The sequence below is a fragment of the Pinus tabuliformis genome, chromosome 4_1, assembly GCF_031772625.1.
Source record: "Pinus tabuliformis cultivar Carrire ecotype Pingquan chromosome 4_1, CPIR1, whole genome shotgun sequence".
Taxonomy (NCBI): domain Eukaryota; kingdom Viridiplantae; phylum Streptophyta; class Pinopsida; order Pinales; family Pinaceae; genus Pinus; species Pinus tabuliformis.
Genome location: NC_142303.1, coordinates 591,661,363 through 591,677,694, shown reverse-complemented (window position 1 = coordinate 591,677,694; position 16,332 = coordinate 591,661,363). Strand labels below are relative to the sequence as shown.

Genomic DNA, 16,332 nt, shown 5'->3' with positions numbered 1-16,332 from the left:
TCAACTTTTTTGTCACCACCCATTCATAAGCACTGTAAAGAGGTTGCCCAAGCTTTATGCTGCGGAATTCAACTAACCTGCTCCCCAATCAAATCAAGGCCAACAAGGAGGAAAGAGATCCCTTGAAACAGTAAGAAGTAAAAATGAATTCCTTGAGCAGACAATAAACTCCTATTAAAGGCTGTTAAAAGAAGAAAAGCCAAAGCCAATTCTTTCTAATAAAGCCGATTGGCTTTCTTTTTAAAGGGTTTTTTCTGCTGCTGTTCGCTCAATTTGTTGAGGATATCAAGGGCTGACTCTGAAACAACCTGATGATACTTTGGGTGTCCGGGTGTTCTAATTAAGGACAGGATTCCTTCTCCATAAAAGCAATGAAATCAGCTTCAGATGATCTACTCAACTTTTTTGTCACCACCCATTCATAAGCACTGCCAAGTTGAAAGAGCCCAGAGATCATGGCATTGAATTTTGTTACAGACATTGTGTTTTCAAAGAGAAGATATGGAACAATGAAAGGGAACGATCTTGGTGCAGAAAGTATATTAAAAAACGACATGATAGCAGGCACATAGTAAATAATTGAGCTTCTGGCAAAAACATAATCATTGGAAGGATGATACAAAAAAGAGTGAATGAATAGAAAGGGGGAATGAGCTTTCGCAGCAAAAAGAAATGGAATAATAAGTTGGCCTTCTTCGAGAAACCAATCTGCAGACACAACAGAAAAGAGCAAAGAGTTGCGATTAAGAAACAAGAGGAAAACTCATTCAGCGATTAAAAATCAGAATAAAAAACTTACAAGAACTTCACCACATAAATAACCATTAAAGCAGATTGCAAAAAGCACCTCCTTAATGTTTTAGTTTTCCTAAAAGCATGTATTATGGACTAAAACCAACCTCCTTAGAACGGATTATGTCTTGTGGACACAAAGATAATAACTGCATTGGACCCAAGTTGTCATCTTCAATGACCTTCTCACCGAAGCAGGCTGTTTTGCAATGTCGCCCAAGATCCAACATCCGAGAACAAGATGGATACCACTGCTAACAACTACAATATCTTCATCCTCCTTGGCAGAATAAGAAAGCTGGATATAAAAGAACTGCTGTCGAGTTCTCCAATATCTTCACCCCCCTTGGCAGAATAAAGCTGGCAATAAAAGACATTTGAGATCGAATCTGGCGAAGATAAAGTATGGAAAATTGTACTGAGATAAACACTGACATGACATGCTCTGGATTTGCAGTGGAATGCTCAACTGACCTCCGGCTATTATTGTTGAAATCGATAATCAGCATGCCTCTTCTGTCATAGTTTGAATCCCATATTAACTATTAGATGAAAGGCTGAAAGACTGGTGGAATTGATAACAGCTGGTGGTTGAAATGCCATTTCCATATGGTAGAAGATAATCACTACCGGTGTGACTTGTGCACTCTCCCTTTTATCATTCTCTATTGCATCAAAAAAAGTTGTCTGTCTGACTTTCTAAAGAAATAATTTTGAAAAACATTGAAACTCTTTCAAGGATATAATTAATGGAATCATCAGATATCCAGAGGGCTCAAAGTGGGGTGTGAGGCACCCACGTCCTATTTTCATTATCCAAAATATTCCTGGTATAAGCCCTGGAGGAACCAATGGATATGAGCATTGATTTACACCTCAGAGGGCTCAAAGTGGGGTGTGAGGCACCCACGTCCTATTTTCATTATCCAAAATATTCCTGGCATAAGCCCCAGAGGAACCAATGGATATGAGCATTGATCTGCCCCTCTTACAGGGGATAGATGTTGTGGCTGTGCAGTCTACTCAAAGTGGGGTGTGAGGCACCCACGTCCTATTTTCATTATCCAAAATATTCCTGGTAGAAGCCCTGGAGGAACCAATGGATATGAGCACCAATCTGCACCTCTTACAGGGGATAGATGTGGTGGTTGCACAGTATATTATCCAAAATATTCCTGGTAAAAGCCCTGGAGGAACCAATGGATATGAGCACCAATCTGCACCTCTTACAGGGGATAGATGTGGTGGTTGCGCAGTATACTGAGCCGCTGAAGGGGTTTGGGTAGACAGTGATACATGATAAAGGTGAAATTCCTATAAACCCTTGGCATTATGCATATTCCAGTAAAAAGGAGGATACATTTCTTCAACTATCTTGCTGAAGCTCTAGCACTCATTTTAGAGTGTGTTTTTTTCTTTTTTTAAGCTTGAAGCTCTAGCACTCATTTTAGAGTGTCTGTTTTTTTCTTTCTTTTCTTTTTTTAAGCTTGACCTCAATACCGTCCTTCAAACAAAGAAAAAGGTGGAGGGTAGATTCCTGCTTATTATTGTAATAAGCATTTTTCTTTTTTTAAGCTTGACCTCAATACCGTCCTTCAAACAAAGAAAAAGGTGGAGGGTAGATTCCTTCTTATTATTGTAATAAGCAAGGGTTCGTCCGTCATCAAGATGCTTTCCTGAAAATCAGACGCTGCTGGTCGGAGGGAATGCCTTCTTTGGCCTGGATCTTATCTTTTACATCTTTACCGGTGTCAAAGCTCTCAAAGCTCTCAACCTCGAGAGTTATGGTCTTAATAAGAGTTTTGACAAACATCTGCATCTTGAAACTGGAATGTAACCAACAGATATACCTGTAAATCATCACAAGCAATTTTTTTGGTCAAAATTGTTTATTTATCAACATATTATGAAAAAGCAAAACCAAATTCCATAAGAAAATGAGAAACCGTTTCCTCCCAAGGATGACAAATGCAATTCATAAACTAAAAGGAAAAACTCTCATCAAGATGCTTTCCTGCGAAAATCAGACGCTGCTGGTCAGAGGGAATGCCTTCTTTGGCCTGGATCTTATCTTTTACATCTTTGCCGGTGTCAAAGCTCTCAAAGCTCTCAACCTCGAGAGTTATGGTCTTAATAAGAGTTTTGACAAACATCTGCATCTTGAAACTGGAATATAACCAACAGATATACCTGTAAACCATCACAAGCAATTTTTTTGGTCAAAATTGTTTATTTATCAACATATTATAAAAAAGTAATACCAAATTCCATAAGAAAATGAGAAACCGTTTCCTCCCAAGGATGACAAATGCAATTCATAAACTAAAAGGAAAAACTCTCCGAAGCCAAAACTTTAAGCAGTTGCCAAAAAATAACTCTTCACATAAAACAACAAAGAGTAAGAACTCTAACAAGGTTGCATACACTTTTATACAATAGCTACAAAGACGATAAAATGCAGAACACGGTATAGCCTTGATAGCCAAATTTCAGTTCTAAATAAAATACACAAATTAGTAAAAGATTTTTTTCAAAGCTCTCAACCTCGAGAGTTATGGTCTTAATAAGAGTTTTGACAAACATCTGCATCTTGAAACTGGAATATAACCAACAGATATACCTGTAAATCATCACCCAGACCCAAAGCCAGAAGCTAGAGAGGTATGAGTAGTTAACCAGGTCAAGATCCAGATCCAAAGCCAGATAGAGAGCTTGAAGCAGATCCAGCAGTCGATTTTGACTCAAACTATGCAGTTTATAAGCACCAGTAGTATTCCTGACCTAGCACCAGTAACACCAGTAGTAGACCTAACATCAGTTTCCACAAGAAATTTTTTTTGGTCAAAATTGTTTTTTATCAACATATTATGAAAAAGCAATACCAAATTCCATGAGAAAATGAGAAACCGTTTCCTCCCAAGGATGAAAAATGCAATTCATAAACTAAAAGGAAAAACTCTCCTAAGCCAAAACTTTTAGTAGTTGCCAAAAATAACTCCACATAAAACAACGAAGAGTAGGAACTCTAACAAGGTTGCATACAATTTTATACAATAGCTACAAAGACAATAAAATGCAGAACACAGTATAGCCTTGATAGCCAAATTTCCGTTCTACATAAAATATACAAATTAGTAAAAGAATTTTTAAGAAATAACTCTTCACATAAAACAACGAAGAGTAGGAACTCTAACAAGGTTGCATACAATTTTATACAATAGCTACAAAGACAATAAAATGTAGAACAAAGTATAGCCTTGATAGCCAAATCTCTGTTCTAAATAAAATACACAAATTAGTAAAAGAATTTTTAAGATTTGATGGCTTAAACAGAAGAACCTGTAAATAGAAACCCAGAAAGGCAGAAACCCTAACAGCTTACACATCAAGAAATATAAGCTACAGAAAATAAATATGACTGTCAATAACCAAATACAGTCAGAGTAAACAGAAACCTAGAAAGGCGGAAACTCTAACAGCTTACACATCAAGAAATATAAGCTACAGAAAATAAATATGACTGTCAATAACCAAATACAGTCAGAGGCACAGCGGAACATAAACCAAAATTGACAAAACGTATGCCTACAAAATATTAACGGCATAAGTTGTCGGATGGTCACCTCAAATCTGACTCAGTGTGTTGGTGTTGGTTTGGGGTAGCATCAGATGTGCTCTAGCCACGAAATTTGGTGGAGAGGTTGGGGCACATGAGATCTCCAATACCCAGAAAGGGTTTGGGCAGATTCTAAATAGATCAGGAGATATTAAAAAAATTAATATTTTTAATGGAGTCACTAAATCTAAACTTAGGGAAAATAAAATATTAATGTGTATTAATATGAATCTGTATTAGAGTGGTTCAGAAGACATGGATCAAGCCAGATCTAATCTTAGCCGTTGATTAGGGACTTAATCTCAGTCGTTGAAATGTCAATAGGAAAAGTATAAAAGAAGGCTTGAGGATCACTTGGAGGGTACACCAGATGATCAGTCATTCTATTCTCTAGAGCAGGGTTTGCTAAGAGAGAGAATTAGTAATCGAAGAGCAGCTGAGGGGCATTGAGTATAGAGAGATAGAGAGGCAGAGATAGTGTCGAGAGAGCAGCAAAGTAGCCAAGAGAAAGTGACGCAGGAGCAGCAAGTGCTCACGCAGAGGCAGCTAAGTGTTGCACAGAGCACCAGAGAGGCCAGCGTAACTGACGCAGGGCCTCCTGGCACTGATGCAGGGCCAGCGCTGGGCTAAGAGAGGCTGACGCAATCCAGATTGGGCAGACGCTGGGGTTTCTGGGTCAAATTGGTGCCGAGTAGCTGCCGGAAGGATTATCCGGGGTTTCAACCAGTAGGTTTGTCAAAAACTAAGAAGTATTACTGGCAAGGAAATTCTCTGTTGGGTAGGCCAGGTTCGGCACCCAGATTGTACTTTGATATTTCTTAATAAGAAAACCCTCAGATAGTTGCACCGGTTTTCCCACATTGGGTATTTCTGGGGACATTAGTCCAAAAATAATGGTGTCATATGGTGTGTTTGTTTCTGTTTCTTTTAGTTGTTGATCTGTAACATGTTGAGCATGCACTAGTGTTTATTTTCAGTGTTTACATTGTAAATAACTTGTTAAGGAAAATAACAAGTAGGTAGGAATAAATCAGATAAAGTGCATGGAGGGTTTCTAACTAAGTAAACTTAGAAACATCAACATGGTATCAGAGCGAGGTTGCAGATCACAGCAGGACTAAAGGACATCAGCCGAGTGGAACAATAACAGCAGAAAACAGCTGTCCCGAGGTGACAGAAGTTGTTTCTAGCAGAGCAGCAACAAGGAAAGGTGACACAGTGCCTGCGTCATCAAGGGTGAGCCAGGAAGAGGCAGCGCAGAGGCTAAGGAAGGCAAGAGAAGCCTCACGCAGAGCCACGCAGTAGCTGGGAGGGCTGACACGGTTGGCTAAGGAGGTCGGGTTGCTGGTGCTGGGATTGCGCAGAGCCGAAGAGCACTCACCTTCAGGTTGTTGGGGTTTAGAAGGCTACGAGAATATTGCAGAGTGAAGCTGGTGAGGTACTGTAGTCAGAACAGTACCTGACAGAGCAAGGCCAAAGGAGTTGCTACTGAGGGTTTCTAGCCGAGGAACCTGGATCAGTGGTGCGGTTGCACAAGACGATCAAAGTAGGGGGCATCTCGATAGTGGAAGAAGGATTTTCAAGAGGAAAATTAGGACTTAGAGGGAGTCCAGTAGAGAACTTCCAAACAGGAAGTAGAGACTCTGAGGAGTCAAACAGAGAACTTCCAGGAGGGAAGCAGAGGAGCATCATGGCACTACACGGAGTAAGAGTAAGAGACCAGGATATACTAGACGGAGCATCGAACTTCGCAGTCTGTAAGGCCAGAATCTTATCCGTACTTGACAGGAATCGTGTCAAGAACTTCGCCTTGAAGGTAATAGCTATCCCAGTCGACCCCAATGATAATGACAAGTACGAGGAGACAATGGCAAGGGCCAAGAGCATGATCCTTGACGAGGTCAAGGATCATGTAGTACCACACATAGCCGAGAAGGAAACGGCATTTGAGATGTGGGAGGCTCTCAAGAAGTTGTACTAGCATACTTCTGTGTAGAGAAGAATGCTACTTGAGAATCAATTGAGGTCATATCAGATGAAGAAGGGAGAACCGATTGACACCTTCCTCGGATGACTGAATGAGATCCGAAATCAGCTGACTGCTATAGAGACAACACCGGATCAGGAGCTGATGGTGAGGATAGCCCTGAACGTTGTCTCAAAAGACCGGGAGGTGTTTGTCTAGACTATACTAGGCAGAGGGACTCTCCCACCTTGGGACGAGATGTGGGCAACTCTTCGCCAGGAAGAGATCAGACGGCAATCGAAGACGGGTAGCGGTAGCGAGGGGATCAAAGTCAAGCAGGAGGAGGAAGATGTGGCCCTAGCATCTGAGGGAAAGCAGGAGAAGTGGAAGAAGAAAGATCTCTCCAAGATCAAGTGCTTCCACTGTGGGGAGTTGGGTCATTATGCAACCCAGTGTCCAAGGAAGAAGAGTAAGGGAGAGTCTTCCCAGACTAAGGCAACACCAGCATGGGCAGAGAAGAAATTTTTGACAGACGATGACTGTGCCATGAGTGCACACGCGCCACTTGAGAAGAAGTGGGGAGACATCGAGCTATAGTCAGGCGGACTATAGGCGATGAGGGGTAGGATCCCCAAGGTACCCAGCCTCTTGGATTAAACCTTGCTACGGGAGCCCCGAAGAAGTGTAGCAGCACTGGCTAAGTCGGGTGGAGACGAATGCGGATGGAGCGGCAGAGAGAGTGACAGTGCAAGAGTCCCGAGATAGTGCGTGGCTAGCAGGCTGCAGCAGTGCGAGAGGCACAGGAGTGTTGCACCAGTTTAGGATGGCATAGAGAGGTGTGCAACGGTGCGAGATGCAGGAGTTGTTGCAGTAGCGCAGAGGTCAGAGTGGGAGCACTTGTCAATGGCAGAGGGAGCTTCAGCATCAATGGGTGTCTCTAGCCCAACAGGGAAGCTAGATTGGGAGATCAGTTACTTACTTCATAGTAACTGAGTTGTAGTGCAGCAGTAGGCAGCACGATGCAACATGATGAGAGGAGGTGCAGTGCGGATGCAGTGCTGGGAGAAAGGACCAGCAACAGCACGGATGCAGAGGGAGTTGTCGTACAGATGCAGCAGTGGCAGTGGCAGAACCATGGGCAGCAGTACAAGATGCAGCAATGCAGAGGATGTTGGGCAGGAAGGCCTAGCATCAGCACAGGTACCAATGTCGGATGATCATAGTAATTCTCAGTGAGGAGTATTGCTAGAGCACAGTCCTCGCTAAGAGGGAGTGTTGATTTGGGGTAGCATCGAATGTGCTCTAGCCACGAAATTTGGTGGAGAGGTTGGGGCACATGAGATCTCCAATACCCAAAAAGGGTTTGGGCAGATTCTAAATAGATTAGGAGATATTAAAATAATTAATATTTTTAATGGAGTCCCTAAGCCTAAACTTAGGGAAAATAAAATATTAATGTGTATTAATATGAATTTGTGTTAGAGTGGTCCAAAAGACATGGATCAAGCCAGATCTAATCTTAGTCGTTGATTAGGGACTTAATCTCGGCCGTTGAAATGTCAACGGGAAAAGTATAAGACGAGGCTTGAGGATCACTTGGAGGGTACACCAGATGATCAGTCATTCTATTCTCTAGAGCGGGGTTTGCTAAGAGAGATGGAATCAATGATCGAAGAGCAGCTGAGAGGCATTGAGCACAGAGAGACAGAGAGGCAGAGATAGTGTCGGGAGAGCAGCAGAGCAGCCAAGAGAAAGTGACGCAAGAGCAACCAGTGCTCACGCAGGGCCACGCAAAGGCAGCTAAGTGTTGCGCAGAGCACCAGAGAGGCCAACGTAGCTGACGCAGAGAGTCAGAGAGCTGACGCAGGGCCTCCTGGCACTGACGCAGGGCCAGCACTGGGCTAGGAGAGGCTGACGCAGTCCAGATTGGGCAAACGCTGGGGTTTCTGGGGCAGATTGGTGCTAAGTAGCTGCCGGAAGGATTATCCGGTGTTTCAACCAGTAGATTTGTCAGAAACTGAGAGGTATTACTGCCAAGGAAATTCTCTGTTGGGTAGGCCAGTTTCGACACCTAGATTGTACTCTAATATTGCTTAATAAAAAAACCCTCAGATAGCTGCACCGATTTTCCCACATTGGGTTTTTCCGAGGACATTAGTCCAAAAATAATGTTGTCATATGGTGTGTTTGTTTCCGTTTCTTTTAGTTGTTGATTTGTAATATATTGAGCATGCACTAGTGTTTATTTTCAGTATTTACATTGTAAATAACTTGTTTAGGAAAATAACAAGTAGGTAGGAATGAATCAGATAAAGTGCATGGAGGGTTTCTAACTAAGTAAACTTAGAAACATCAACAGTTGGATATTTGACCTCAGATCTGACTCAGTGTGTTGGATATTTGACGTGAAGGGGAAACCAACCCCTAGTTGCTGCAGAGAAGTGAAGAAGTTAGCAGGTCTGGCCTCCACCACCCCTGGGAGGAGGGCAGTTTGCAGTTGCCTGAAGAGTGTCTATTCCCCATTCCCCAACGTTAATTCAGCTGTCGTCTCTGGTCTCCCATGCTCCTATGGTGTTAATCTTCGCTTCAAAATTTCTCTCCAAACCAACTCACAACACATACCTTCCTGTACTACTTATAGATCTGCAATGAAGAAATGCAGCAAAAGAAATAGAAATATAAAAGACAAGCAATGATAGAAATAACTCCAATACCCAAAAGAAAGCTTTTCTTAATAATATCACCTCAGAGTTGGCTCGAGGTTGATGGTCCCCTCACCTCCTCCCTATGAGGGTTCTTTGTATCCCCAAACTGATGGTGATCTCTCTACCTTGGTGGATGTTTGAAACACTCATAGAATTAAAGAAAGTAGAGGAAAAAAGTGGATATGGTCACTGATCTCCACCTCTAATAGGGTGTACAGATGTGTGCACTCCACTGAGAAATTGTTCCTGCTCTGCTAATGGCTAGGAGTTTCTTTGTGAATCCAAAGAAATTGTGGACGGCTTTGAGCAGTACTAGTGGAATTCCTAAACCAGAGATAAAATTTGTTTACAATTATATATCAATGGAAAAGAAAAAGAGAAAGAAGCTGACAAAGTCAAAACTACCTCTATATCTGCTCAAATTCCAATGAAATCCTGCAACACTGAAGTTACCTGCCTCCCTAAGGGTTATGATTATCCCAAAATCAATATAACTCACTTTACATGCAATAAGAGAATTTGGAAAAAAGGTTCTACTTAGAGGAGAAGTTCTATTTGCAGGAAAGAAAAACTACTAAGCTCTTAATAAGCAAAGATCTTATGTTTCCTTCACTGTTGTTATGAGACCCATCATGCGAGGACATTTGCACCATATAAGAAAGTCTGGGAAGAGGATCCCATTGCTGCCATGTAATGCTACTCATTTTTAAGTAACATATAAAGGCAGGCAACTTGTGACAATGAAGGCAGTGGCAAGGTACACCCAAACCCTATCCTTCACTTCAAGTATACATTACACTCCCCTCATGCCAGGTTGTACAGCTATAAATATATCATAAGAACTATCTAGATTCACTGATATCATAGAAAAGCTTATCAAAAATATGCTTTTCTGTGAAGCTTGAGAAAGAAAAATCAGCAAATCATCAAAAAAATCAACACATGAATTGGTTTATCCTGACAGCTCAAGCTCAGTTTACTTAGTAATATTGTTTATTTTTCTAATATGTAAAAACAAAAGGTCTCAATGAAAGACATTAGTCAGTAGAGTTCTTCATAAAGGAAAAGTAAGAAAGGGAGATTTGAAAATTCAAGACTTTGAAGAGGTGGCCTAGAAAGCCTCATGTTCAAACATGCACATTTGTTCAAAGATGCAACAAATGTGCAAAGGTTTATTTCCATCTGCTGCCACAACCCACATAGATTATGGCTGCTAATGGGCAATTCCTAAGTGAAACCCATGAATGGAGAACAAGTAGTTTAAAATTTAAATAGCGCAAATATGGAGTATAAACAGAGAACTTGAAAAAAATGGAAACAAGGAAGCAAATATGAGCAAGAACTATATATGCCAGCAAGGTGCATTTGTACACCAAGCAACCCAAAGAAGGCTAGCACTTTATTTATTTTATCTATACCATATTAAGACAAACATTATTAGTTCACATTACAGAGAATGGGTACAAAATATAGACAAGCAGATACCCTTTGGAGGCAAAACTTGCCATAACCATAGGCACCTGGTGTGGGACTGCTCAATAAACCAGAAACTGATCGAGATGGTTTCAAAGAGGTTAAATCTAAATCCAACATATCAAAACAAATCAGAAAGAAATAGGAAGATCAAGAGACAAACCTTAACAAACAAACAAAAAGCATTAAACAACATGAATCAGAAACAAAGAGCTGAAGAAAGTGAGTCCTGAGACTCCAAAAAATAGAGTTTATCAAGTAAATCACCAAAAAAGCTAGGACAAGGAATCTCAAAATCACAATTACCCTTCTCAAACCAAACCCTAACAAAAAAAATATTAAACAACATGAATGAGAACAGAGAGTTAAGCAAAGAGCATTGGACAAATGGAGATGTTCAGGTAAATCTCCAAAAAAGGTGTAATAAAGAAATCACAATTCCCCTTCCCAGTGAGACTTGGACAAATGGAGATGTTCAAGTAAATCTCCAACAAAGCTATAATAAAGAAATCACAATTCCCCTTCCCAAACTTCTGAACCAAGCAGGCTAACACGAGACTCTTGCCCTCAACCATCAGTGATAGTGAGATCGAGGGAGGTCAAACTTGTAATTCAGGTACCAGGAGAATTGAGATGTAATGGATAGTGAGATCGAGAGAGGTCAAACTTGTAATTCAGGTACCAGGAGAATTGAGATGTAATGGAGAAACGGCAGTAGGGCATTGATGAGGAGACAGAATCAGAATCCTTTATGAGAAAATGGAGGATGTAAACATGGAATTTTTAGCATTATTGTATGATCATAACTTCCTAGAAACTCTATCTAAAGATTGGCTTAATGTTCTGCAACACAAAATACAAAATGGAAACAAGGCCTCACTTAAAATCTAAGTCACCTGACATGGGGATTCGGGATTCGGACACGTTGACCCCCCGGAACAGGACACGTAGGATTCGTTATATATTATTTTATTAAAATATATATATATATATATATATATATTAAAAATTAGATATTTCTTACACAAATTTTAATTAATGATACATATTTATTGATTTCAAACATAGATCTTCATCTATAACTATTAGCATGCATAGTACATACAAAATTCAAATACATGTCAGTGGTACCCACTAGTCACATAAATCATGATTCATAATTCATAACTGAAAGACAACTTACAACTACAAGATAGTAAGATAAACACACTGACAACTGTAGTTTTCTCATTAAGTCATCAAATCAAAATGTGTTACATAGGTAGTGCTAGTGCAATGCCAATGGCAAATAGAAATAGAAAATATAAAACAACTACAGGTATACAAGCCTCAAGGCATCAATCAGCATCAGAATCAGCATCAATGTCCTCATCATCATGGTCCCCACTGCTCTCCTCTGCATCCTCCTCCTCCCCTGTATCCATAGTCGCCTCTGCATCTGCTGGTGTGGAGGATGACCCCTCTAAGTCATAAAATCTAATAGGCTCTAGCGTTGGATAATTGAGATCCATGTTGGCCAATGCCAACTCAACACTGGTGTCCAGACCCATATCATCAAGAACAGTGTTACTTGGGAGCGGGAGCGAAAGCGGGGAGCGAGAGTGAAAATGGGAGCGGGAGTGACATTTTTAGAAGCTCCTTGTTTGGTGCTCTTGATTAAATACGAGTTCCATACCCTAATACATGACAAATTTCAATGGAAACATTGCAATCCCCCAATCCTAAAATCCTGAAAAACTGATAAGTCTGCTGGATTTTGAATGAAATCTAAAATTCTACTTTCTACATATGAAATCCAATGAGGCCAAAACCACTCTCAAACATCCTGAGTCATTTCATGGTAATGTTAAAAATTTAAGTAAAAAAGGAGAATGTCACTTTTACTTTAAGAATTTAACATTACCATGAATAGCATATCAATACTAGGGCCTAGACTTGATCATGAAGCTGCCAAAACGCTTTCCAAATGAAAATATGCGTGGCTGTAATGACCAAATGCGACCTTTTCATACCCGCGCAGGTCACTTTTTAGCTTAGCGAGTCCTGGAAAATAGGACACAATTCCCAAAATCGTGACACGCTGAGAAAATCGTGACACGCAGTCAAATTCGACGTGTCAAAAAAGGACATGACATGTCATGGGTTTTGGACACGAATCTGGAGAGAATCACGTCGGACACGATGGATTCGGGATTCGTGGGGCCTATAGGATGAATCCGGTTTCATAGCTTAAAATCAAGTTAAACTTGTAATTCAGGTACCAGGGGAATTGAGATGTAATGGAGACACGGCAGCAGGAGATTGACGAGGAGACAGAATCATAATCCTTTATGAGAAAATGGAGGATGTAAACATGGAATTTTTAGCATTATTGTATGATCATAACTTCCTAGAAACTCTATCTAAAGATAGGCTTAATGTTCTGCAACACAAAATATAAAATGGAAACAAGGCTTCATTTAAAATCAAGTTTAAAACCTCTCAGAGTCAAAGTAATGGGCATCAAAGAAAATCCTTTAAAGTACCAAAACAAAAATCAAGCAAGGCCTCATCTAAAATCAAGTTAAAAACCTCTCAGAGTCAAAGCATTGGGCATCAAGGCAAATCCTTTGAAGTTCCAAAACACAATCCAAATAAATATAAGAATGAACGGAAAACATCTAAGGAAAAACTACGAGAAGAGGGTTAGTTTCTTGTTGATTCAAGTAAAACTCAGATTCTTTGAGAGGTTTAACTTTATCTCTCCAAAACAGTAATAATAGAAGAGGGTTAGTTACTTGTTGATTCAAGTAAAACTCAGATTCTTTGAGAGGTTTAAACTTTATATCTCCAAAACAGTCATAATAGAAGAGGGTTAGTTACTTGTTGATTCAAGTAAAACTCAGATTCTTTGAGAGGTTTAAACTTTATCTCTCCAAAACAGTCATAATAACCTAAAATGAAAAACCTATCCTGAAATATTAGCGGACTCAATGCTCCAGGTAAAAGAGGAGGGACTCCTAACAAGGAAACACATGATGGGTAAACCAGGTCTGTAATTTCTCCAAGAAGCAAATTGCAGATTCTCTCAGAAGATTTGGATGGGGTGTAGATGTATCACCCCCATGATTTTGCAAACTTTCAACCACAAATATCTTCCAACTCTCCTATCTAGTATCTATGATATGTCCTAAAATGAAAAATCTATCGTGAAATATTAGTGGACTCAGTGCTCCAGGTAAAAGAGGAGACTCCTAACAAGGAAACACATGATGGGTAAATCAGGTCTGTGATTTCTCAGAGAGGAAAGTGCAGATTCTCTCAGAAGATTTGGAGTGGGTGTAGATGTATCACCCCCATGATTTTGCAAACTTTCAACCACAAATATCTTCCAACTCTCCTATCTAGTATATATGCTACACAGGAACATAGCATCTTTTTTACTTTCTAAAGCTTGACTTGCATTAAGCTTATACTTTGCAGTTTTCTGTCTCTGTCCTTATCATCTTTTCCAAGTATTCTGCTGAAATTATGCTAGCATTATCACGTCAGACAGTTCTGTATCAGACATATCCACTTTGACAGGACTTAATTTGACTTACTTTCTACTGTTATGATGTGTTAACAATCTACAAACTCCATGTTCCAAGCATTGCAACATAAATGGCAGCATAAACTTACAGGACATGTACTAGAAAAAACAAAATGCATAAACTTTACCAGAATTCATCTGACTGTTATTAAATACTTTTAAATACACATGACAATTTAAAATTTCAAGGAAATTACAGACGTTGACCATCAAGTACAAAGAAAACACAGTATGAAGAAAAGAATAATTTAGGATACCTTGGGTTGGGATTGTCTTTTACTACTTTCTGTCCATATACTTGCGCCAGCGATACCCATCATCAAGGATATCGATATCACTGGTTGCTTGTACAACAAGAAGGCTCCCGAATAGTTCTAGTTACCCCTATGATGTCCATCGTATTGGTTTCTTTCTTCCTGTCAATTTTCAGAGAAGCATTTGACACATATTAGAGCAAGTAATTAGTTACATCTGCAAAAATGATCAAATAACAAATAAATATGAATTCTAATAGAAGTAACCTGTGGTTTGAATCAGATTCTTCTTCATCAAGATCTTCATCACCAGAGAACTTGTCCACCTGTGTCCTTCCATCATCGTCTTCACTTGCAGAAATTGATGATTGCTCCGGTGTACCTAGTGACTCCAGGTGATTAGAATTTTGCCTTCGCGGTGGAGTAGACAATGGATCTGAGAGATCAGTAACAACAAAAGCTGATAAGGACCTTTCAAGACCTGCACTCTTTCCTTGTTGAGAATAACTTGAAGCATCATTAACTTTCATTAGCCCTAATTTAGTGTTTTCCCAAGAGAACCCACTTTCAACTTTGACAAGAGAACCACGGCCTTCGGTACTTTGTCCCTCTTTATTATGGTTATGAACAGCCTTGTATTCACTACCTTTAACATGCTTTTGCCCATATTTGCGCCCATCGTCAGAAGGCCTCTCAATTCCAGTAGGAGGAACTATTGCAGTTTGGTTAAACTTGAAAGCTGCCTTTGTTGCTGCTCCTCAAAAGAAGCTGCCTGTGAAGGAACAGCCCGAAGCTAGTGGTTCAGATGAAGAATCTACCACAGGCTCTTTTGTCTTGCTAAAGATTGGGGAAGTCCACATCTGAGCATCATCCTGGACCCCTTTAGAGACTGGTGGTGGTTGTAAACAAAAGTTGACTTCAAGATAAGACCCATAAAACTGTTAATTTTCCAACTTCCAATGTTACTAACTTGAAATAAAATCTAGAGAGAGCTAAAATGGAAAAATCAATCAATTATAAAACTAGAGAGAGGATTCCAGTAAGCTCAAGATCAACATGCTCATTGTAGCCCCATATAAGTCTATTAGTGTGTGCAGCTGAAACAATCCCCTATAAATTGAAATTGTTTGAATTGGGTGACAAATCCAAATAGAAATACATTTCTAATTCTGTAAGTATAGCTCAAATTGGATTTCCCTTTTCTAGCTTGATCCCTACTTTTCAATCTAGCCCAGCATCCATTACATCTTGCCATTTCTTTTCTATTCTAGTCTAATCAAGACTGAATTTTACAGAGGCATGGAAAGCAAAAAAAAACATCAAATACAATCTTGTTCAAAAACAAAAATCTTACTATGGCGTTAACAAATTGTGTTTCCGAAAAGCCAGAGGCAAAGAGTTGCATGATGATTACCAGGTTTCCCAAAGATTGCATGTCTGAACTAAGGTTGGAACTGGCAAGAGGTTTGAAAGCAAAGCTGGAGCAGCTGCCATCCTCATTCTTTACAATATCTAAAGCAGCAGTAGCAGCAGTGCTTTGAAATGAAAACACTGCCTTGCAGCAGGATCGGAAGGGTAAATCCTAGACCAACTTGACAACTGTTAGCCATATGTTACATAGGGACGGATTCATTGAAATATTAACCAGATAAGTGCCTGGCTGCCAGCATAACTACATAATCATTAAAGCAAACAAGTTTTACCAGAATTACATAAGCTAAATTAATTATGCTGAATAACCTTCTGTCTGCTGCCAGTCTTGCTACCTTAGATCAACTTATCATTGAAGTTGAAGTGGGCACTTAATGGTAAATCAACAACAAAAAGGAGCCATCTCTTTTCATAGGGACAGATTCATAGATGGTAATGGAACATAAGTTGACTGCTCCTGAATAAAATTACATGTTTTGAAACTGCTAATTCATATTAAAACACAGTATGCACAATATCTAAAC

General features: G+C 39.9%; 1 pseudogene across 1 annotated transcript; it reads right to left on the bottom strand.

Moving 5' to 3' along the window:
- Positions 1–14,256: 14,256 nt before the first annotated feature.
- Positions 14,257–15,282, bottom strand: LOC149177354 (putative WRKY transcription factor 34; annotated as a pseudogene). The gene is made up of 2 exons (XR_016258764.1): positions 14,645–15,282; positions 14,257–14,539 (listed from the first exon to the last, which is right to left on the bottom strand). The product of XR_016258764.1 is annotated as a putative WRKY transcription factor 34 (transcript).
- Between the last annotated feature and the right edge of the window lie 1,050 nt (positions 15,283–16,332).